The sequence below is a fragment of the Ambystoma mexicanum genome, chromosome 3p (genome assembly GCF_040938575.1).
Source record: "Ambystoma mexicanum isolate Mex_15411 chromosome 3p, UKY_AmexF1_1, whole genome shotgun sequence".
NCBI classification, from domain to species: Eukaryota; Metazoa; Chordata; class Amphibia; order Caudata; family Ambystomatidae; genus Ambystoma; species Ambystoma mexicanum.
This window is the reverse complement of record NC_090925.1, coordinates 1,005,588,680-1,005,613,649: the sequence shown is the minus strand read 5'-3', so window position 1 is coordinate 1,005,613,649 and position 24,970 is coordinate 1,005,588,680.

Genomic DNA, 24,970 nt, shown 5'->3' with positions numbered 1-24,970 from the left:
TTGACAGAAAGTCATCGCTCGCACCCAGGTGGCGAGGACCCGACCAAATCCTTTTGGCAACACAGACTGCAATCTGTGTGGACGGTAGGAAGGTGTGGATACATGCAACGCATACGAAGAAGGTCCCATCGCCATTGAAAGAATTGACCAAAGAGAAACAGCGGCCCCAGAAAGAAAATAAATTGTTGCCAGCTCTTTCTCACAAAATCTGTCTGAACCTGAAACAAAGCCTGGAAAGATTGCTATAAAGGAAAAAGGGCTAAGAGTGCCCCAACATTGCCCAGCATAATCTGCATCACTGCTGGCTGACACAAAGCCTGCATCGACACTTTGGCGCCCACCACTCATCGTTGCACCGCAGGCTGACTCTGAGCCTGAGTCTGGAAGTGCACCCACACTATTCATTGATCACACACTACCAGGAGCAAGGCAGTATAATTTACAGCCTCGAAACAAGGAGTGATCAAATCTTCGTTTTATTGATCTTTGTTGCCTTTGTTTCCCATCACGGATGAAGTGGGAACCAGAGCTCAGGAACGCGTCTCCCCGGTGCTATCTTTGAAAATCCATGTGTAGATCACCCCTCATGGACAAGAGGGGCTCATATGGTATGAAGGCAATTGATAACTGCTCTGGAGTTCTTTGAGCAATGTGCAGAAGCACGATAATCTTGCCCAACGTATAGCAATCCAGGCTGCTGAGAACTGGAAAAACACTTTGTTGACATTCCTAAATTTGTTAACGTTTAAGCAAGAACAATGGTAAGAGATCTTCATGACCGAACATTGTTGGCAAAGAAGGACCACAAAAGAAAAAATGCCTGCACCAGCTTTTGCCCCCTCCTGCACCACTGCTGATAATGAGTTAACTGTAGAGCCTGTAAGGTTACAGAAATAACACTGCCGAAAAAATTGTATGCTGATCTTAACAATAGTCATGTGTGTTATGAGTATATTAGCACCGGTAATGACAGTATTGGTATTATGGTATTTAGAAGAAATACACCCATTAGAAGTGTTCTTGCCAATTAGAAATATTGGTCATGATGCCTGCCCCTGGGGACCGAGACCAAATCCAGCAACCCCGGAAGCAGGCATCAAGTTATACTAAGCAAACCCAACAACCCCTGCTAGGGGCTATCTGGGTGCAGTCCTGGCGCCTATGGCGCCAGGCTCAAGCTCATATGGAGAGTCAGTCCTGGCGCCTACGGCGCCAGGCTCATAGATTAAAACTTACCTGATGCAGACCATGCTGCAAACTCACCTGATGCAGACCATGCTGCAGGAGCTCCAAGCCAAAGGAGGCTTGGAAGGGACTACTTTACCCAAGGGACTATTTTTTACTCGGGTGGAGCTTGAAGAAGGATACTCAGACCTCGCATTTCATCATACCAATGGTCCTCGTAGATCCAAGGCAGCCATCGCGTATGCACGCAGTAAGGCCATACATTGATAGCGGGGCCATAGGAAACTATGTGGACTACGAATTCGCTTCCAGGATGAATCTACCTCTCTGCCGAAAAAAAACCCTCAGATGTCATCACCACAGTCGATGGAACTGAAATTGCCTCTGGGCCTGTAACTCATTCCACCGCAGAGATGACACTATTGGGTCAGGATGAGCATCGAGAGACTATTGTGTTTGATCTAATTAAAGCCCCACAGTTCCAAATAATACTGGGGATACCTTGGTTGGAAACGCATAATCCTTGTATTGATTGGCGAGAGAAGAGAATAACCTTCCTGGATTGTGCACAAACCTGCTACCCAAAGAAAAATCTGAACGCAGGCTTGGCCCCAGTAACCGCAGCAGTCGTGCAACTACCTCCAGAATTCCAAGAATTCCAGGATATCTTCCAAAAAGAACAGGCAAACACCTTACCACCTCACAGATCGTACGATTGTCAAATCGATCTCATACCCGGTGCACAACCCCCTTGTAGCAGGATCTACACCCTTACGGAACCTGAGAACCTTCACCTACGACAATACTTAGACCAGTACCTAGCTAATGGCTACATTCGCCCATCCAAGTCCCCTGCATCTTCAGCTTTGTTCGTCGTGCCCAAAAAGGAAGGTGACCTCAGAACGTGCATAGACTACCGCGCATTGAACCAGATAACTGTTAATAACCGATACCCATTGCCTCTGATCCCTGAACTACTAGACCAAGTGAAGGACGCTTGCACATACACTAAGCTAGATCTCCGGAGGGCATACCATCTGGTACGTGTAAAAGAGGGCGATGAATGGAAGACTGCTTTTCGTACTAAGTATGGGTTATTCGAATACCAGGTGATGCCTTTCGGGGTATGCAATGCACCAGAAGCCTTCCAATACTTCATGAACGATGTCCTTCGTGAACTCATTGACGTTTGTGTTGTCGTATATATCGATGATATTCTAGTATACTCCTATTCAGAATCTGACCATGTAAAGCATGTCCGAGCAGTCCTTGAGAAATTGCGCCAGCACAAACTATATGCAAAACTGGAAAAATCCGTTTTTCATGCCACAGAAGTTGAATTCCTTGCGTTTATCGTGACCCCAAGAGGAGTCCGAATGGACTCACGAAAGGTGGACGCAATTCTTAAGTGGCCATCACCAAGTTCAGTTAAAGGAGTACAAAGCATGCTTGGCTTTGCAAATTTCTACCTCAGATTTATCCCGGATTTTTCACATGTTGTACCTCCCATCACAGCACTCTTGCGAAAAAATAAACGCTTTATGTGGACAGAAGAAGCTGAAAATGCCTTCCAAGAGCTGAAAGTGAAATTCACGTCTGCACCTGCATTAAAGCACCCGCGCCCTGAACTTCCATACATAGTGGAAACTGATGCATCCAGTCTAGCCATGGGAGCTGTCCTGTCTCAAAAGGACCCTGAAACTGGCCAGCTTCACCCAGTAGCATTTTGGTCCAGAAAGTTCTCGGCACCCGAGTTAAACTATGCAATTACCGACAAAGAGTTATTAGCCATTAAATCCGCCTTCAAGGCTTGGCGGCACTATCTTCTCGGTGCCAGGCACACCATTTCTGTGATCACCGATCACCGAAACTTACAGTATTTAAAGACAGCCAAGGCCCAATCGTCACGCCAACTCTGATGGGCATTGTTCTTTGCCGAGTTCGATTTCGTGATAACCTATCGACCAGGTTGTAAGAATGGTAAAGCAGACGCCTTATCCAGAATAGGGATGGGAGAGGCAGAAGTGAACCCAGAACCAGTACCTATAATTTCCGAACAAAGGATTCTTGGCATGACAACTCTACAGACACTAGAGGACATTCAGGTAAAGATCCAACAACTCTTTGATCCTACAGCCCTGCAGGACTGGATAAAGAATGGCCCGGAATACTCTGTCACCAATGACCTGCCTTATTACCAAGGGCGGCTATTTCTGCCACATAAGGAACTACAAGAGCTAGTCATTTCCCGTTATCATGATACCCTAATGGAGGGGCACCCAGGTATTGCAAAAACTGAAGCTAAGATTAAGAGACAATTCTGGTGGCCCACCTGGCGAAAGGATATTAAATCATTTGTGATGTCTTGTGGCATTTGCGCCCAAAACAAAAGTCAAAAGAAAAAACCAGCTGGACTCTTACAACCTTTAGACATTCCGCCTACACCATGGCACACCTTATCGTTAGACTTTATTACTGATCTGCCCCCATGCAATGGATTTAACACCATTCTAGTTATTGTGGATCTTTTTTCCAAGATGGCCCACTTTATTCCCTTCAGCTTCAATCCTGGCCAAAGAGTTCCTCGAAAACATTGTTCGCAAACACGGATTTCTGTCCCTATTGGTCTCTGACCGGGGCAGTCAATTCATTTCACATTTTTGGAAAAAATGTTGTCAATTGGCACAAATCGATGTGAGTTTATCGACCAGTCACCGCCCCCAAACTGATGGTCAAACGGAGAGGACCAACCAGACTCTCGAACAATACCTGCGTTGTATGTTACATCAGACTGAGAGTAATTGGAAAGACATTCTTTGGATTGCCGAATATGCATACAATAATTCAGTACATTCTGGAACTGGACAAAGCCCCTTTTATACCATACATGGGCACCATCCTCGAACCTCAGACCTTGACTCACCCCAACACTTAGAAATGCCCGCAGTGGACCATCTGCACGCTACGATTACACAAGCCTTTTCAGGAAGCAACTGAACATTTAAAAACGGCGAAAGAAAAATACAAGAAAGATGCTGATCGGCATAGAAGTGATACTCCACAATACCAGATAGGGGACCAAGTATGGTTAGCCACAAAACATATGCCTCTAAAGGGAACACAAACCTTTAACCCCAGATATTTGGTACCTTACTCTATTAAGGCCATTATCAACCCAGTGGCTGTCAAGTTTGACTTACCTGCTAATATGCAAATTCACCCCGTCTTTCATGTGTCACTTTTGAAGCCAGTGCAACCAGGGACAAGACTAACCAAGCCACCAGACCCCATCCTTGTAGACGGGGAACCCGAATTTGAAGTTAAGAACATCCTGGACTCCAAGCTGATAAAGTCAAAACTTTTTTATTTAATCGACTGGAAAGGTCCCGACAACAAGAAAGATCATGGGAACCTAGTGACCACGTTCATGCACCCCGATTGGTGAAAGAATTCCACCACAATTTCCCAGACAAACCGAAACCACAGGGAAGAACGACTTTAGGAGGGGCCTTGGGGGGGAGTGCTGTCATGATGCCTACCCCCGGGGACCCAGACCAAGTCCAGCAACCCCAGAAGCAGGCATCAAGTTATACTAAGCAAACCCAACAACCCCTGCTAGGGGCCATTTGGGTGCAGTCCTGGCACCTATGGTGCCAGGCTCATATGTTAAAAATTACCTGATGCAGACCATGCTGCAAACTCACCTGATGCAGACCATGCTGCAGGAGCTCCAAGCCAAAGGAGGCTTGGAAGGGACTACTTTACCTAAGGGACTATTTTTTACTCGGGTGGGGCTGGGGAGGAATACTTACCTGGGCTACTTTGGAGGCTATTTAAACCACGCCCGAAGAGCAGCACACGCTTCGCGTTATTCTGCATCCAGCAGCATAACGCTCACCGTGCCTGCAAGTCTGCATCCAGTCTTCTGCCACGCCCGCCTCGAGTCTGGAGCTCCTAGAAAAAGGGGAGAGAAGGAGAAAAGGTTAGCACAAGAGCAATACCTTTGATCCTTACCTGAATTACCGATCCATCGCGCCTTTGAGCTGGAAGAAAGAAGTTATTTTATGCGCGTCGCCTCGCCTGCAGCAGCGCCGCGCTGAACTCACCGGCCTTTGCGGCATCTTCACATTCCACTGCATCCTTCTGCATGCTCCCGCCGCACTCCGGCACCTAAGGGGAAGACAAGAACAGCAAGGTGAGCCAAGGGAATACACAGAGGCAATATAGTTACCCCCATAGACTTACATGATTTTACCACTGGGGGTACTATTCCTCTTCATGGGTCGGGGCAGCTTCCACTGCATCCTCGCCGAACCCCGGCCCCTAAGGGGAAACAAAGGAGCAGCAAGGTGAAACAAAGGGACAAACAAGGGGAAACCTCCTCACCACAATAGACTTACCTGATTTTACCGCCGGAGGCATTATTCCCCGAGACTTCATATTTTCTCTTAGCGCCTGAATAAGGGAGAAAGCAACAGGTTACATATTGACATTATTTTATCAAACTGTGTTGGATAATACAAATCCTTACCTGAATATTACCGGTTGCCATGAGAAACTCTTCGCTAGGGTCAAGCTGCAACCTGCAAGGAATCGGACAAGAATGAAAGTCAGACATATGAACTCTTACGAACTACATACTTACGGCGTCTTGCCGGGAATCTCAGAGTCAATATTGTTCTGGAACTCACCAATTCCTTCGAGCCAGTGAAGCAACTGGTTATCAACGCGCCCCTGCGCTCAATGCAGGATGGAGAGCTCATCTTTCCAAATCTTCAGGTGAGACTATAAGAGGGGACATCAAAGGTGATCAGTGGAGAGAACAGCAGGAGTGGGGGAGGGTTAACGCTCAACTCCACGGGTGGTTAATTCCCTTTCTCCATTTGCAGAAGAATATTCCTATAGGCCAAGCAAACGAAGCTAGGTGGGCCAGTCCAGTCTGTCATCTCAGCACTACGCGTCACATTGGTGGAGGCCGCAGCTGTCCAGTTCAGATCGACGCCCCTGTGGGAGCCAGGTGAGCATAACAATATTTCCGCTACTGAAAGCCCGGTCCATATATTTACTTATACTCTGTCCCCAATGGAAGAAAGACATAGGGAAGGATATGGACATAACACATTATTGCTAATAATAAATATGACACACTCAATTCTGAGAAAAATTCCCAACTACCTTCTGGGGGATGAAGGTCGTTACTCGGAACAATTTGCAGCATTCTTTCTTCCTCTCTCTGATGCTGTGGGTTCTATACCAATTTTTAAAAGATTGCTTTAATTTGTGAACTTATTCAGTACATACTACCTGATTAGGTACCTCTCACTGCGCCTTATGGATGTCTCTACGTAGCCCTTTTTCCTAACTTGTACCATTTTATCAAACGGATGAGCACAACAACCCTTCCCATTTTCACGCGGTCTAGAAGTTTCAACAAACTTATCTTATAAGGGCCCAAAGTCTTCCACATCCAAAACTTTAGTTTTTCTCAGTTTTGTGGTCGAATTTAACATATACTGAAAATAATTAATACATTTTTGCCCTTTGGCGAACCTTTTTTCCAAGGCGATTACATCCATTATTTAAATGCAAATTTGAGAAATTAGTCTGCAGATTAGTCCGAACAATGACGTCCAATTTGGTAATGAGGGGATTGTGGCCTCTTAAAGAGGTATTGGGGATCTGAAGCTCAACACAAGCCCTTAACAGGCAGTCTGACATTTCCAGATAATTTATACAGATGAGCTAGACCCACTCTTCCTGGTGAACATAGATGGAATATCCCCGATGGAATATCCCCTTACACGATCCCATTGGCAATAGAAAGATTCCAAGAATCATAAACGGTCAACCATCTCTTACCTTCCTCCCAGCCTCTCTTTTTACTAATACTGGTTGACCCAGTCTTGATACAAGCTACATCTAGGTCTCCTCCCATCAGAACATGATACCCAGCATCTTTACTATAAAACCCTTCACAGATTTCCAAATGTTTCAACAAGAAAAGGGACAAGTTGTAACACAAAGGCTGACTATAAATATACACCAAAAACAAGGAGGATTCCATGAGGATATTCTTCAGCCGCACATTGATATGATATGATTTGATATGATAGCTTATTTATATAGCGCCTATACACAATGTGTTTCAAAGCGCTTCAAGGCAAGGGAAGGGAACAAGGGAAAATACAATGACATTCTTACAGGCCATGAACAGTAAGGATGTGAAATTAACTATCGTACTCAGCCTGACAACATTTCAGATAGTGCAAGAGATAAGACATAGATAAGGAAGGGAGGGGGAGAGTGGGAAGGAAATGGAAACGGACAGGCGACTACCGTATACTAGGCCTGACAACATTTCTGGTAGAGCTGGAGAAAAACAAAAGGAGAGGGAGGGGGGTGCAGAAAGGGAGGGGAGGAACAAAACAAACGACTATCATACTAGGCCTGACAACATTTCAGATAGTGCTGGATGGGGGTTGAGGGGGACGGTAAGGGGAGGGGCATTAACCACTTAAATGCCATAAGTCTCACCTGAGATTGCCTCTGCCTCTAATAGGAGGGAGTACCTGACCGCTATGATTATGGTTGGTTGTTTATAACGCGCTTAATACCCAGAGGTTTCTAAGCACGGACCCGTGTTGCTCCGTGTCATCTTGTTTCAAAGGCAAGCACGTTGCCGCTGAGCTAACCTCCCAGACCAGATTTTAATACGTAGATTTTGATATAGAAACCGGGCAACCTAAGCATCTATAATCTACCCTCAGGCATTCTTTGTATTGAATCTCTGACACCATTTGCCAACATACTTTGCACCATATCTTTCCATTCAGGCTCTTTTATGTCACCAGTGGCCTTACAGTGGGCCTCAGCCCTATTTCACACAATCGGAAGCCTAGAATCAGACTTATTAGCAAAAACACTTTCATGATTTCTGTTCCCACAAAATATGCCAGTTTTGTCATTGTAACGATTTCTAAAACACTCATGCTGGCTGTTTCCACATTGTAGTCCCGCTTTGCAAATGTAAAATATGTATATAATGTAATTCTCCAATTTTATCCCAGCAATACCACTTTAAAAAAATATTCATGATGCCTGTGGACATAACCTACAAAGCACTAAGCACTTTATTTGTAAGTTCAACCATATGCTATTAATCTATATGGTGCTATGTATTTCATATTGTTTACATTTCTGTAATGTTTCCTTCAATGCACGCCTATCCTTAATTGTGAAAACACTTCGGCACTTTGTAGGTCAATCAACAATGTGTTAGTAATCTATATGGCACTAAGCAATGTACACTTGTAGAATTCTTCTGTGCTTTCCGGAATGTATGCCTATTTCTAACTGTGAAAACACTATGCACTTTATCATATTTTTAAAAATGTGCATATACTCATGGTATTTCACATTGTATATTGTATAGATCTTGGGAATGATTCCAATCAGGCAATTTAACTGTGAGTTACAGGCCTTTCTGAGCATATGCATTGGCACTTTATATCGCACACATATTCTGTTCTTTGCGCGAAGTTACCATTGTGCCTTGCAGCAATTTGCGGCAATTTGTGTATGTGTCTTGGAACGCATCGCGGATAGGGCGGCCAGCTGTTTGACACATGTCGGTGCACGTTTATTTAGGGCGCACAGCATAGCACACTCTGAAGTTGCCTGTCACTGATACAGATATGTTTTGGCTTACATTTGGGTACATTAATACCCATTGTGTCGGGACCTGTGCCGAAGTCTCAGTTATATGTGCTTTATTAAGCCTGTCGCCTTTCTTATGAGTAGTTTGCGACTTCGCCTCACCCGTAAAATGTGTGTGCCCATTTAGCACACCACAATGCATTTTGTTCGTAATATTCCAATATGGCAGACGCAGTGATGCAAGCTGGGACACACGCCTGTGTATTACCAGAAACACATTGCTTAAGTGGATAAATAGACATAAAGAAAGGATATATACACAGCAACCGACATGCATCCTCTTCAAATTGTGCACTTGGACATCTGGGTAATTTATGTGAACAAGCAACAAGAACGTTTTGAAATGCATCGTCATGCTGCTTTGCCCTGAAGCCTGGGCATTATGTTTTTAACATTAAAGAAATGTTTTGCTAATTATACTTGGATTCCGGAGATTACCTTTTGTGAAACACGCGAGCCAATCTGGAGTGTAACTCAAAGGTGCTCATATCATTACGCTGGTTTATGAATGATAACCTACAATGGGATTGTTACTGTAAGAAGATATTTCCTGCTAGTTGTGCCCAATACATGCCGGTACTGTAACTGTAAGGTTTACACACACGCATGCTGGCTGTGCCCACAACATATGCCAGATTTGCCAAGGTATAACGTATTGATTGTGCTGTACCAAAGATATATGCCAGCATTACTACTGTAAAACACACTTCATGATTACTGTGCCTACAGAATATGTTCATGATTCCTGTGTCCACATAATGTAAGTCAGCATTGCCGCTGTAAAACACTATCATGATACCTGTGCCTACAATACAGGCCGGTATTGCCACCTTTTAGAAACTGCTCAAGATGGCTCTACCCAATGTATGCCAGAAATACCACTGTAATAACAGACTCTTTCTTGCTATTCCCAATATGTGGCAGTGTTTAACTGTAAAACACTTTCATGCTGGCTGTCCCTTTACACACCAGTATTACAGCAACAGACTCACTCACTCATTCACTCACTCACTCTCTTGCTTCCACATTACTGTATACACACTCTTTACAATGCATTCACACAGACATGCTCACTCTCTCACACCCGAATGCAATGTAATTCAAACAAAGTCACACGCATGCGCGCGCACACACGCACCCCTAAACACACTGAAAAACACATGTCACATGAACACACACAGTGCACATTTTCGTTTTGTAACACTTATCTTGGATGATCACCAGCTCCGATGATGGCCCTCTCCTCACTTCCCCAGTTGCACAGGCTTTTTCAGAGGAAGGCATCAGGTTCAGGTGTCATCAGCCTCTCTTCCTTATCCCTGATCTGCAATCAGATTGGGGTATAATGTCATGCCCTTGGTTGGTGGCATAACTGCTGCTCTGCTAACCTCTGCTTTGGTGATAGACTATATGGCTAATTTGAAATGCTCTCCTCCTCCCCTCAGATGTTTCTTGTTCAGCTGACCATGCATGAATACATGTCGTTTGGTTCATGTGGAGCACGGCAGGCTGTACTTCTGCATTCACTGGAAGCATTATGGCTGAGAATGTTGTCAGGTATGGGATGGCTTGCGATGTCACCCAGATCTATACAAGTATAGACTACACACTCCTAACCGCCACATTTTATATGGGGAAGGTCAGCAAACGGACATGTACAAGCTGGGCATAATGCTTTGATGCCCATGTTTCAGGCTCTACCCCTTTTTCCAGTAGTGAAAAGGCAGAGGAGTGGCACAGAGAGGAGATAGGAGCTCTGTTGTGCTGACCTCCTCTATCTTGCCAGTGCACATCATTATACGCCTGCGTGAGATGTTCATGCTAGCACAAAACGAGTAGATTCCTAAAGAATCCGTGACGATTCAGCACCTACTAAAGAGCAGACGGATTCCATAGGAATCCATTGATAAATGCTGCCTGCAAAGCATAATTTGCAAGTGGCATATGCATTTTTTACTGAACAGATTGGAAAACTGAAGACAAGCTGATTTTGCCCATGTTTTACTCTTCACATTTCCACTCAGTTTTGAAAATGGTCAAATTTGCAGGGAAATGTTTTTGTTTAAGAGACAACACCTCTCTGGTCTCTGCTTCTCTCCAGTAGCTGCCAATTAGAAAATCCACTTCAACGCATCTGGAGACCTTTGGATGGGCACATTTGCATTAATGTATAATGAACCTAAAACCATTTTGTGAATGATCGCCCCCCGCCGCACGGTTGCTTTGAAGTCGTGAATGCATCAGGCTGTAATGGGGCCTAGCATCCTCAGTGCCCAGAGATAAACCTTAGAACTCCTGCCTCATATTCTACATTATTTGATCGAGCCCATCTTAAACACAGGCCAGATTTCAAAGCATGATTTTGTCAGATATGATTCCACCGTGTTGCACCTATCAGATTTCCATCTTGCCTATGTTTTTTGCTCTATGCCCTGTGAGGTCACAATGGTGATTTGCAGTAAAAAAAAAAAAAAAATGAAATCGTCAAATCTCGACGTACTGTGTCCTGGGATTCATTTTCAAAGCTCATTTTGAATGTTTCCGTGCTTTGCAGGAGAAAAAGACCCTGGAGATATCAACTTTGCAGGGAATGTGAGGGTTTAAAGTAATCGCTTGTGGTTATAAAGCTCCTTTAATATCTATTAATAACTTGAAAAAAAGGAAACATTAGAGAGTGAAGGCAAAAGGTACAGTATGAGCCGGGAATGTAGACCTTTGCCACAGTCCTTTTCCCCCACAGTTCTACTTGTTTGCACCGCAGCCTATCAGGAATAGCTGCATGCGAGACACAGGAAAAGGTCAATGTGGAACGGCAAAGCAACTAGAGGTAAGGACAGAAGCAGGGCTGAGCATGTGAGGATTTGTATGAAGAGAGGTCCAGGGAACAGGGAGCAGGCGAGAGGTCCCGGAAACAGGGAGCAGGCGGGCAAGCTGGGCTTAACTGAAAATCAGGGGCTGCAGGGGTGTCCCACTCTGATGAATTGCCATCTGGCAAGGGTGTAGGAAACCTGGCTTCTTTTGGTTTTGATTAGTAAATAAAATGATGCATGCAATTCTATTTCAGGAACGGAAATCTGCTGATCAGATTTCCCTTTCATAATGCTCTGTGCCAAACGAATAGTGTGTACTTGTGCCCTGCTGAATCAGAAGCCTGATTTGCAGTGCCTTCTCTACCAGTGGCACGAAGCAGGTTCAGCGAAGTCTTTTCAGAGCAGGGACTGCATTTGAGATATGCACCCTGTTCCAAAAACTGCTTAACTCCGAGGATCCTGTCCTGGTGGCATAGCAAACTGGCATAGCAGACTGTAAATATAAGCCATACCTTAATTAGGTATCACACATGTACTAGTCCTGTGGGTCCAGTGCAGCTTTAGGAAGAGTATGTGTATTCATTCCAGACAAGGCTTTCCCTGCCCACTGGCATGACTGTAGCCTTAGGTGATTGCTGTCTTTGTTCTTTTGTAAGGGATGGTAACACCCATTCCCCAGGAACAGCCACTCCTCAGGAAGCTGGCCTGGGAACAAGGGCACACACATTCACATAGGGCCAGGCCTCACACAAGGGTGCTGCATTGTTTAAAGGCCTTTAATTCTATTGAGAAGAAAAGGGGCAGGGTTAGTGTAGCCAGGAAAACATCGGTACAATTTGGGGGAGTTGCTGCCATCTTGTTTCTCTCTGCCTCTCCATTGTTCCTGCCCCCACCACTTCCTGTAGCATAAAGCACTTTGGATGTGATGTCAGCAGGGTAAAGTCCAATAATTTCAAGAGCAGGGATTAGACCCCTAAAGTAGGCTAACTTTAGTCCTATCACATGTGGATGTTTGCCTTTAGGAGAAGGGGTCTCATCTCTGGAATCCAACCCTGGAAGAAGATTTTGTTGGACACTGCTGAGAGAACAGTCCTTTCAAAAGTTCTAGTTCTGAGATGAAGGCAGGTGTTCCAATGCAGAGGACAGCTCTATCCCCTAACCATCCCAAGCGACCATTGAAGGACAAAGAATGGATCTCTGCCAGCCACCATGTTTCCTGGGACCGCACCATGTTGCAGGACCCTTGCAGGTGTGGGCCAGTGTCCCCCATGTTTGGGAGCTTGAGAAAAAGACTAAGTATGGGCCTTGGGACCCTGGAGTCTGACTCACAGTTCCTGAAATCCAGAAGAGTTGAGATCACTGTGTTTTCGACGCTGCCCATTGTGATCTGTGACTTGAGCGTGGTCAACATTGAGCGACCCTTCAGGACTCTTTGAAGGTGCCTTTGGCTGTCATTGCTCTCTGAACTCCAGTTTACTATTCAACTCTGTTTGCCGCCACACTGTGCTGGCTGAAGTACGTCGTTGCCATGGCTCAAACCAACAACGTACTGCTGCCTTGCATTTCTCGAGCCACAGTTCAAAGCACCAGCTTCATCATTTATACTCCTGTAAGTTGATCAACCCGCCCGTGCGGTCACCGAACAGCGACCTCCGAACCTCTCCATCGAATCAATTCACCTGTGCATCCTGGTACCAGATCACAGCCATCAAACCTCAACTACCGACCGCTCCTGGTGACAGTCGAATTCCCACAGCTCAAGTAGATGCTTCCAGACTGCAGCTACCTTCCGTTCGACCCCGACTCAATGTCAGCTTGACACTCTGCCACTGCAAGTGTCACATTCTCGAACTGAAAAGAACCTGTGAACAACGCTGAGAAGCCGGGTTCAACACCGTTGAACCACCAAGACATATGTAAAGATATTTTTGAATAATATCTGCCCTGCTGGGGCCCTAGAGACTTGAGTGCAAAGACAAAATGCCAGGGGTAGCGGAAGTGCATCACACAAACATTTACATCACAGTAAGTGATGTCACATGACCATTGACCCTGATGACATCACCTGAAATTACATTAAACCCGATGTCATCACCTGAAGTGACTGACAGGTGTAAAAAAGTAAGAAAGCTTACATATCATAAAATACCAAACCGGCACTTCAGCAGACATAAGACTTTTTAGATACTAAGCACATTTTAACTAGGGTCCGGGCCTTGATATGCCATGCAGGGTGTCATATTATGACAGAGGTAGACTAATGTGAGGAGCCAGGAACTAGACGCAGACTCAGAGGACTCATAATTGTGGCTATACATTTTTATTCAAAATCAAGAGTTGGGGAAATGCTTTACTATCCATATACTACGAGCTACGTCCCTACCTCAACCAAAAATGAAGGAGTCTGTCCGTTGTCAAGCTATCCAAACTAAAATAAGTCCTGTGTCCAAATCCTATTTTGGCCCTCACACTCAAGGTGCACACATTTTCCGATTCAACAAGAAGATATAACTCCAACCAAAAGTTACAAGTGGACAATGTTTACAGTGCCAGGGAATGGCTCCTTCCCCAGGTTCCTGTTCCCAATATGCAAGTTTCTTGTAGCCCAGGAGGATGGCTTCTCCCTCTTGGTGCACACCCAGTGGTCGGGGAAATAGTTCCCTTCCCCAGGTTCCTTTTTGAAGGTAATATTCAAAACACAGAATCACATTTCAAATAGTTCAAGGTCCCAGGGCATGTGACTTCCTAAGGATTCTCCAGTAATTTAACACACACTTGATTTGGCCTAATATAGTCTTCTGTCAGGACTTCTTTATGGTCTTTTACACATGTATCTTCACCTGGGGTACACACTCCTGCCAGGACTTTCATACCATAACTTTATTACAATTCTCTTTATCTGGTGTACTCTCCTGCCAGGACTTTCATATCATACCTTTATCAAAATTATCTTCACCTGGTGTACTCTCCTGCCAGGACTTTCATATCGTTTCTTTATTACAGTTCTTTTACCCATGAAACAATAACAGCCCTATGATGGCTTACCATTTCTTGAATGGTACTCTCCTTCACATATAGGGCTTTTGCCCTTCTCTCACGTTCGTTCACCTTTACTCAGTTTTCTCTTTCTGTCCCTTTAAGATACAGGTCCAATGACCCATTCATGGAATAGCGTATGGGTCCTTTAGCTTCTTCACATACTTCACTTTGCTCACTCATGGTAATGCTTTTATATTTATTAGCTTCATCACATGTTTTGCTTTATTTACTGATAGCTATTTCAAAGCAGCACACACTTTCAGGCAACTCAGTAACCCTCTCCGCTTCCCTGGGCGTATCATGTTCTCCAAGCTCTCTCACACTGCTCTGCTTCTATTCCCATCAGATTGTGGGCTCGACATGCAACCTGTTATCCGCTGCACCTCTGTCATGCCAGTCTTCAGTTTCTGGCGCCTTTCTCTCTCTGGCAGTCAGTCCTCTGCACTCTGCAGTGTTTTCCGGTGTATCTTCTCCCCCAACATTCTAACCAATGCTTGTGCAGTTAACCGCACAGCTCAGCATCTGCAGCTCTCGAATTGCTGTCCGCTTTGTGGGTTTTAAATCTCCTGGTCCAATTAAAGAGTTTCCAATGACTAGATGATTTGTTATGTGTTGTTGAGGAAGCTGGTATGGGATTCTTTCAGGAGTATGGTGGCAGTGATGTGGGCCCAGGCTGAATAGCCGGTGGTGAGTGTTGCACACCGTTGGTTTAGCTGTCCATCTAGAAAAAAACATTTATTTATACTCTTTCTGAAATATTAGCTTGAACGCTTTTGTTAGAAAAAATTACATCAACAATGAAGTTATAAACAAGACCAAGCTGTATTAGCGTTAAAATTACCACTGTAAGTGACCTGTGCCAATGCATTTTGGACAACATCCATCTTCAAAGCAAATAAGTGGTAGGGCTGGTACTTGCAGTCATAAGAGTGCCTGTGATGCACAAACTGTTGCATCAAATCTGACACCGTTAAACATGCTATGTAGTCTTAATTTGCGTGTTCTTCTTGAGAGCATGTCAATGCTATCAACGTAGTCGACGGTGTCAATAACTGTCCTCATTGCACACTGTGACTGTTGCGTCCTATGCTCTTGTCTCATCTCGTGAGCCATTTCTTAGTGTGGCATGACATTTCTTATTGGGCATCTATCATGTAGTATCATAGATGCTCAGTAAAAACCTCTGCTCCTTCCCACTCCTGTACCTCCCCCATCATACCCAAAACAGCCTCCCATACGTGCACAAACCCACCACCAGCTCACCAACATTCATTCACTCATTCAAACACACATGCATGCAGCATTCACACAACATTCACCTTGAAAAGCATTCACACAGCATTTACTTGTTCATTCAAACACACATTCATGCATTCAAACATAATTCATACAGCACATACTTGCTCATTCAAACACATATTCATGCATTCAAAAAGCATTTACACAGCACATGGTCACTCATTCAAACACATATTCACGCATTCGAATAACATTTATTTGCTCATTCAAACACACATTCATGCATTCAAACAGCATTTATTCACTTATTCAAACACATATTCACGCATTCAAACAGCATTAACACAGAACATACTCGCTCATTCAAACACATATTCACACATTCAAAGCACAGAGTGCTTCCTGGCTTCTGGACTTGTGCACAGGAGCCCTGCTATGCACTAATTCAACAGGGGTCGCAGAGGCAGTGGCAGGGATTGCAGGGGAGTGGCCAGAGGTCACATCTGCGACCCTGGCGACTCCCAAATGATACCCATGCTTGATAGGTCCTTTTTAATCGCTTTTTGCAACCTCAAGAACATATCCCAGAGTATTACATGTATTTTATATAGGCATATAATGTGTTCCTTCTCCAGGGCTTGGTTTTTACAGTGTTTTCTTGTTAGTTATTATCGTGCATGGTTTGTTTGATTAAAGTATACATTTTTATAGAACCTTGGTTGGACATTGCTTTATTTTGGCCTGTTATACTTTGCTGTTTGGGTTGCTACTGAACCACATTCACACCCCTCTTAAGAGTGTAGCCTTCCTTCGGCCACATTACCACAAAAGGTGAAGGCTGTACATCTCTTGACTGTGCCTGTTTTACCTTTATGATTTTGTTGGCTCTTGGTTTGTAGAAGGGTGAGACTGGGGTGGGTGCTTTAGGCTCTATTCCTCTTTGTACTACTGCAGGGCAGAAGTCAATTCATCACACCCCTGCACTAGGGAAAGGATGTCAGTTTGGTGAAGGGAGTGAAGAGAGGATGGACCAGGTCTGCAAAGGTGTCCACCGTGGGCCAGAAAGGGAAACAGGAGAATGGAAGTGCATTGCCTGTTGCACCAACAACTGGCCCTTGGAAACCGAATGTCTGCAAAAGTGGCCTGCGAGCAAACTTGATGGAATCTATGAGCAAGGGAGGGAAGCAACACAAAGTGTAGTAGGATCAATGGAAATGAGGAAGGTGGGTTACAGGTGCAAGGCAAACGAGCGCTGACAGTAGCAAGATGGTTAGAAAACAAAAAAGAAGATTGGGGTAAAAGGCTGGTAAGAACAAAGAAGGAATGACCAGAGCCGAAATTAAAATAAAAAAAGAAAAATTAAGACAAGGTTTAGGCAGATTAATTAAATAAGCGTAATTCAGCAAATACTAACATGGGGGCATTATGGGTGTCGAATAAAATGGCCTTCACCATGAAAAGGAGTATGAGGCGTCACAGCATCTGTGGCATGGTGCTGTCCTTGTGGTGCACTGGGCTACTCAGTCACACTGTACTATGACTATTTCACTGTACGTGGCTGGCACTAAGGGTTTTACACCCACCTGCCTTAAAACCCTCTAAGGTTCAGCAGTGTGTGTACAATTCTATGGCATGGCATAAACTTCAACTCCCATAATCCCTCCTTCAACATTCACAATTGACCTCCCATAGTCCCTTTTCTTTGTCCTCACAAGGTTCCCGGTAGATATCTTCCTCCTCTTTTCTTGCTGCTCTCAGGCAACAAAGATTACTACAATAATGATGTACTAACTATGATAATCGATGTGTTACGGGTACTTTTAGAATGGGTCTAGTTATCGTGGTTCCCTTCATAATTGTCTGAGCACAACATGTCTTTGTGCTGATTCGTTATGTCAATTCAACAAAATGCCCAGGGTAGCGAAAGTGACTTTAGAAGCTTGAAGACATCCCAGGAAGTGATGTTATTTGACCTCTGATCCTAATGTCATCAAACCAAGTACTGTCACATGACCTTTGACCCAAATGGCATTACAGGAAGCAACATCACAGACATTGTGAAGGCATCATGAAGCAAGACACAGACAACAGATTCACTTTTCTTGACAAAAGGATTAGTTTAACACATTTCAGGATGGAGTAAGGCCTAACTTGCCCAATGTTAAGGTTGGATTTCACTACCTAAAGAAACTAAAGATAGTCTGAGTCAGTAAGTTCAACTTAAAAGTCTGTCTTTGTCCAAAACCTGTACTTGCCCTCACAGCTAAAGCTAAACAATATATATCGATGTAAGCACTAAAAGAAACAGTGTTCAAAAATAGAATTCTGACGTTCTTTCAGCTCTGGTGGGTTTTAACAAAGGTCTCTGGGTTCCCATCCCCAGGTTTAACACAGTTACAGGATCTCTCAGTGTTTCCTTCCCAGAGAAGGTAGCTCTTTCAACAGACCTACAGTCAGTTCAATTATTTTGACTCTCAATAATACTTCCAGTTTAACTTTGTAATCTTTTAGGCTTTTTAACAGTTCAAACAGATGATTTATTTCACATCATCACTTATTATACCACACAGCCTTGTGTCTTGGTTTTAAATGGCTCTTTCCCAAATCAGCTACCTAGTCTTGGCGCAGTTGTCAGCCAACATGGTCCACACATTACAGGTCATGCAACCGACAACCTTTGGCACTTCATGATGCTCTTGGTTTCCCTTAGTTTGACAAAAACAAAAACAAAAACAAGAGAATGAATCACTCGGTCTGAGCACAATTGTTTAATCACACGGTTTGCTCATTACACGTCATGCGACTGATGACCCACGGTACTTGGCTATCAACTGGTGTATCTTCTCTGTCAACCTGTATCAAATGTCACCACTTAATGCCACTTTTCTTTAACAGTCTCCTTGTTTTTGCCTTGATTCAATTCGTATTTCAAACACTCTGTCAATACGTTTTGCCAAAACAGGCTCCCTCTCTCTGAACCTGTATCAGTAATCAACATTTGCCATGTTATTCTCCTTGGCAGTGTTTTGGCTCTGCCACAACTTGTATCTTGGCAGTCTTTAGTTGAGGCAAACAAAGTGTATTCACTTTATTCTTGTGGTGTATATCCTCTTCCACCACCTTGCTTTCACATTGTCCGTTCGAGTTCAGCAACTTGTCTTTCAGACTTGGTTTTCACTTAATTCAGAAGTATTCATTACAGGCTTTCACTTTGTTTATTAATGCCTCTGAGCGTTTTTCACTCCTTTCATAACAGCACCTCACTCGCTTTCCACTCATGCTTTCTTTTTACATATCTTCTCTGTAGTTCCTATTTCAATATTTGTTGTTGTATTTCACAAAATATTTAGCAATTTGTTTGTGGTTCAATATTCTTTAATTCGGGTTCCAAACCCCCTTGTTAGCAGGTTCAGTTTAATCGCTAATAGTAAATGTACAATTCCCACCCCTGGAGTACCCAGGTACGAGTGTTCCCTGTCTCAGACTCACCGGGGCTTGTCGGCTCCTCCGGGTGCCTTCCTTTCATCGCCCTCTTCACCAGCCCCTCTCCAGCCTGCTCACTGCCTCGCAGCTGCATCATTCTCACCAGACAGGTTCCCTTTCCTCTCTGCCGATCTCTCCATTTATGTACCTGTGACCTCTCAATAGGTTGCAAGTGCAAGTCCTTTGCCTAACCACGATTACATCTATTAACGGGACATGCCTGACTCTCGCAATGGCTTTCCTCCATAGTCCTCTTCCTCATCTCAATACCAAAGAGGTGAAACTGACTAGAAGTGTGCATCACTCCTAGTTGCCTATTCCTCGTCCCAGTCTTAAAGGCAAATGATTGTGGGACAAGTCGTGTTTGTGTGGAAGGGATAAAGACTGGCAATACCCTATGAAGTAAGGGGAGGGCAGGACTCATTCCCATATGTAAATGGAGGTTACCTTGTCTCACCTGAAGGCATCTTTTTCCCACTCCCCGAGGTCCCTCACCCCAGGTGATCCTCCCTCGCATATCCACCCCCAGGGTCAGGATCCAAAAACGATGGCCTTTCCCTGACCACCTGAGACGAAAATCCAAGGGGAGTATGTGGGAGGATGCCCTCAGAATCCTCACAACATATAAACATTAAATACGTTAAATATTAATAAAATACAAATAGTTGCTAAAGTAGACAAACACTTTTTAAGATACCAACCACCTTTATATGTTATGAGTGGCTTTATAATATGCTAGAGAGACACCCAGCAGGATGGGCAAAGGTCTGGGTCACTAGCATCATATTCCTGGCCATTTTATGCCAGGTATTGCTTCAGCCATTCATGTCACCAACCAGTTTGATCTCTCCCAAACATGCATCTGCCCTTTGTAAAAGTACCCTTCTTATGGACTGGCTCTGTCAAATATGTGGCATCCTACGTAACCCATTCATGGTCGAAATGTCATTCCTGTTTTACAATAAATATAAATACAAATTGATTACTAAATAGAGCACTACATTTCCAGGTATTGCCTTCATATGCTAAATGCAGTGTCCCACATACCGACATATTCTGTTACATCCTACATGCTCCCATTCAGGGTGTAGTCACAATACATATAGCCTGGCGTATTGAGGTGATGACATGGCCATCATATGCCAACTGCAGCCTAAAATGCCCCAGAAATGTCATCCAATTCCAGCTAATGCATCATAAAACTGGTTTAATTACAATAATTTAACCTGTGGCATAACGTCTAGATGTGCTCAGACAATTAAGCCATCAATTTACCAGGATTGTCGGAGGACATTTTCAAGCCTCTCACACATCCGACACTTCACCATGTTCTAACTAACACATCTCAAAATCTGCTTTGGAAACACAAATCAAACATCACAACACTTTATGTTATTGTATGTTATGTTACAGTGCATTTGCATAGCACCTTATATACCATTGGTATGATCTCAAAGCACTGTGGGTTGAACGCCCTTTGGGACCATAGTCTAGGTCAGTGGAGAAAGGAGGGTAGCATATCATGCATTGGTGCACTTAGGATGTGTGCAGCCAGAGTGGTTTGCGTGGGTTGGCTGCATTCAAATGCTTGGTGCAGTGGCTGTGAGAGATCAGTGTAATGTGTTCAGCAAGGTGGGCGGTCTCAGAGTCTGAATCTGGCTGCCATGGGGCCTGTGTAAGAGATTATGTGAGCAGCTATGCTGGTTTTCTGTGGGTGTATAGCTGCATTCTAACAGACTGTTGAGGTGTTTAAGGAGTAGTGTAGGTATTTGTGCAGCTAGGCCGAAACTGATCGCGGGGTATAGCTTAATTCTATTGTTTGTTGGTTTAAAGTGGAGAGTGAGCATATCAGTAGGAATGATTGTCTGTGATTACCTGTAGGAGGCCCCAATTCCTGGTTACTTTTGGAGCTTGTTGAGCAGGCCATGTCTGTCCTGGTGGTTCGCAGTAGTAGATTTCTGAAAGAGATACTCTGGCTGGTGCAGAGTATGCTGTCTTAGCCCGGTTGCATGGTCCATTTTCCAGATGCTCTATTGTAGGTGTCCGAGGACCCATTTTCCTAGGTCCCTGGTCATAGTTTATGGCGGGATGCTGGACGGTTCCTGAGATGTTTGTGGTTATTGCATGATTCAGCAGCTCTGTTGTTCTTGTCTGGGTTCTTTGTTCATGGTTTACGGCAGGTGGCTAGGTAGCTTCTGACAAGTTTGTGGTCATCATACAACAAACTGAACTCTGGTTCACCTATTTCGGTTGATGTACACCCATGCTACCACAAAACATGATTTCCCTGCTTATCGCCCTCTCTGTGTTGCACACATGTCCTGGTTTCCCATTGTCTTATGTTTCGCCAGTTTATTCTTTTTTACTCCAGCAGACTTAGATCTGCATTCCCAGAGTACTGTCACAAAATGCCACTTTTTGGACAAGCATACATGCTCTGAAACTACTAAGGTGGTGATTTGGTACAGTATAAAAGCACATTCACAACACAGAACATGAAAAATGCATCACGCAACGTCTATTATCCATTTGCTGCCATTGTATGTGAAATGCAGCCTCAAAATATCAAATAATGCCATTGAACACCGGTCACCATAAGTACTATACAGCTTCACAGGGTTTGGGGTTGAAAGCCCGTGACTGAAATGTTCGAGGGACAAAAGACCGAAAGTCATTTTTCCAAAAAAGGCTTTCGGTCTTCTCTCCCCATAACATTTCAAGCTTTGCCCTTGCCCCCACCCCCTATCTTGTGGCCTCACACTTCGCTGTGTGCCGCAAACTCGATGTGTCCATTCGATACCTGTTCACTTTCACTTCCGTGATAGGGAACTGGCGCCGCAGGGTCCCTTCCTTTTTTTATCTAATTTTTTTTTTTACTTTTTACATAACCAGCTGCGGGGGACACCCGCGCAAACCCCACAGCCCTTGCCCCCAAATGGGGGATTTAGTTGCACTTTTTGGCCGTTCAGAATTTTAGAACGGACAAAATTCGCCCAAATCTCCCATTCTGAATTTTAGCTTGCACTAATGGTGATTTCTGTGAACCCCAAGATCCCTCAACCCTTTTTTGCCCAAAGCCACACTTCTTCTCTAAAAGGGGCTGGAGAATCAGGCCATGCAGTACAATTTTGGTATCAGAAATTTCCAGAGGAAGCGGGACTCAGGATTTACACCATTTCTATTGAGGGATTCTAGTGTGGCCATTTTGTAGATGTGTGGAGATGTTTCCCTGTACCCCGGAACCTGGAAATGGTACAAGAGTTTCCCATCGAAGTTGCACATATGTTGCCTCTGTGAAGGGTTCCTCAAATGCATTATTTTTCAGAACATAATCAGCGTCTATTAGATAAGGAGATAAAGGGATTAAAGGCAAAGGGAGAAATGAAGCAGGTATCCAGGTTTTCAGGAGGACTTTTCAGCAACATTTTCTTGCTTCATGAAAAAATGCACAAAGCATTCAGGCCAGTGTGCAACCTCTGGCACCTAAACCAATTTCTGACGTATGGGTATTTAAAGATAGACATGATTTCCTTTTATGTTGGCAGAAGCACCAAATCAGAGGTTATATATAATATTGAGGGCACCTGACTTTGTTGATGAATCAAAGCTTTGTGTACTCCAATGGTTGAATCAATATGAATTGGTTATCAGAGACTTGAGAATGTTCTATCACTACTTATTGATATCCTTGGGAAGGGCTGTCCAACCCTTATCTTCTGCTACCATGGTTAGATAGGTTAGGTGCATCATGCAACAGGTGGGGTTTGATCTGTCTAATTTTGAAGCACATTCATCTAGGGGGCTTGGCTCTCTAGGTGTTTTGGTTGAAGGCCTAGCTGTAGGACATTCTCAGGTCTGCTGATTGGTCTAATGATGCTTTTTCAATATGTGTTACTGTAATCGATTGTGTCTGCTTCTACTGGGGTGGTTTCATGGCTGAATAATAGGATGCCTCCGAATCTTGATTATTCCTTTCGTTGGCCCCGAAAAGTTGTGATTCTTTTGTTGGCCTAGAGGCGATTTCGAACCCTACTTTAGTATGTTGCTGTCTTGTTTTATTGCCAGAGGCCATGTTGATAGACACAACTTTCACTGAGGACGCTTGGGTTCATTTTCCAATGGTGCTTTTAGAAGTCTGCCTGATACAGGTGGTGGCGTTTTTGTGTTTCCTACTGAAAGTTCAGCCCTGAGGGTGCTCCACTTCGCATTTCCAAAAGTGGAGGAAGATTACTATCGGGATCTATTTATGAATAAGGAAAAGGGACCAACGGAGGACATGGCGTGCATTCTAAAGGGTCATGGAAGCTGGTGGTCACACATGTTCTTGCTGCTAAAAGAAAAACAAGAAAAAAAGAACTGCATAGTGCTCACATAGGAATAACCAAAATTATGAAAAATAAGTCTTGGTGTGAAGCGGAGTGGGGGAATCTGCTACCACCCTCCCTCCCACTAAATTAATGATCAGGAAGAAAGCCAGAAAACACTGCAATCACCCATTCTATTTTAGACGAGTTCCTAATGGACCTATGATTGACAAATACATTAAGAGGTATCCCCTCAGTCAGCCATACCGACCAAGGAACATGCAGATCTATCCATGCGTGAATGAAGATCCGCAGGCCATGATCAGAGACACCTATATGGACAGCCTGGACTAAGCACCAAGAAGCCATGTTGCTGACGTCATTAGAGACACCACAATATAGCAGCGTTAGACATGAAGCACACAGGCAATCTGCACTACATCACACAAACACACACTGAAATACATGAAGAACAGGAGCGTACAGTTTGATAGTTAGAGGACAGATACATATACATACTGTCATTGCTTTTATTATTATTGCCATTAGCCAAATGCAGGTGCAAGAGACCCTGAGCAAAGCTTGTATATGCTTAAACACAAATAACCATATGGAACTGCAGGAGCACCTATGGAACCTGACAGAGCCAAGTGTGACTAAACTATGGAGATGTAATATAACATGGATACTGTAGAAACCACATTATAAGGCTCAGGTAAAGTACAGCAGGCCTCAGGCCTCTAAGCAAGAGACAAGCTGAGCTGATTCAGGCTGGACAGAGAGCAAGATGTGTGAGACAGAACCAGCAGCCAAGTTCAAGAGATACGGATGACGTTCCAATCCCCAGACAACAAAGGGACCAACTGCAAAAAATACGAATGAATCCTCATAATTCAGAGCATGCAGAGCTCAAATTTGTGGTCTCTGAATACGTGACACGGCCGAAGCAACAATGGACAGCGATCGTGGTGGGAAAGGAGAGCAGTCCCAGGCTGCTAGACAAAGACCACAACAAGTACACAGCAGTATGCAACAAGTGTTGCGCCGGAAAAAGGAGCACTCTCATAAGGCAAAGGTGGTACCCACAAGTTACAATGCAGACACATAATCGTTCTCATCACCTTGAAGAGGGACACAGTGAGCTGAAAACCTTTTTGAGTCCCAGGCCTGGGGACGTCAGCTCTAGCCAATCAC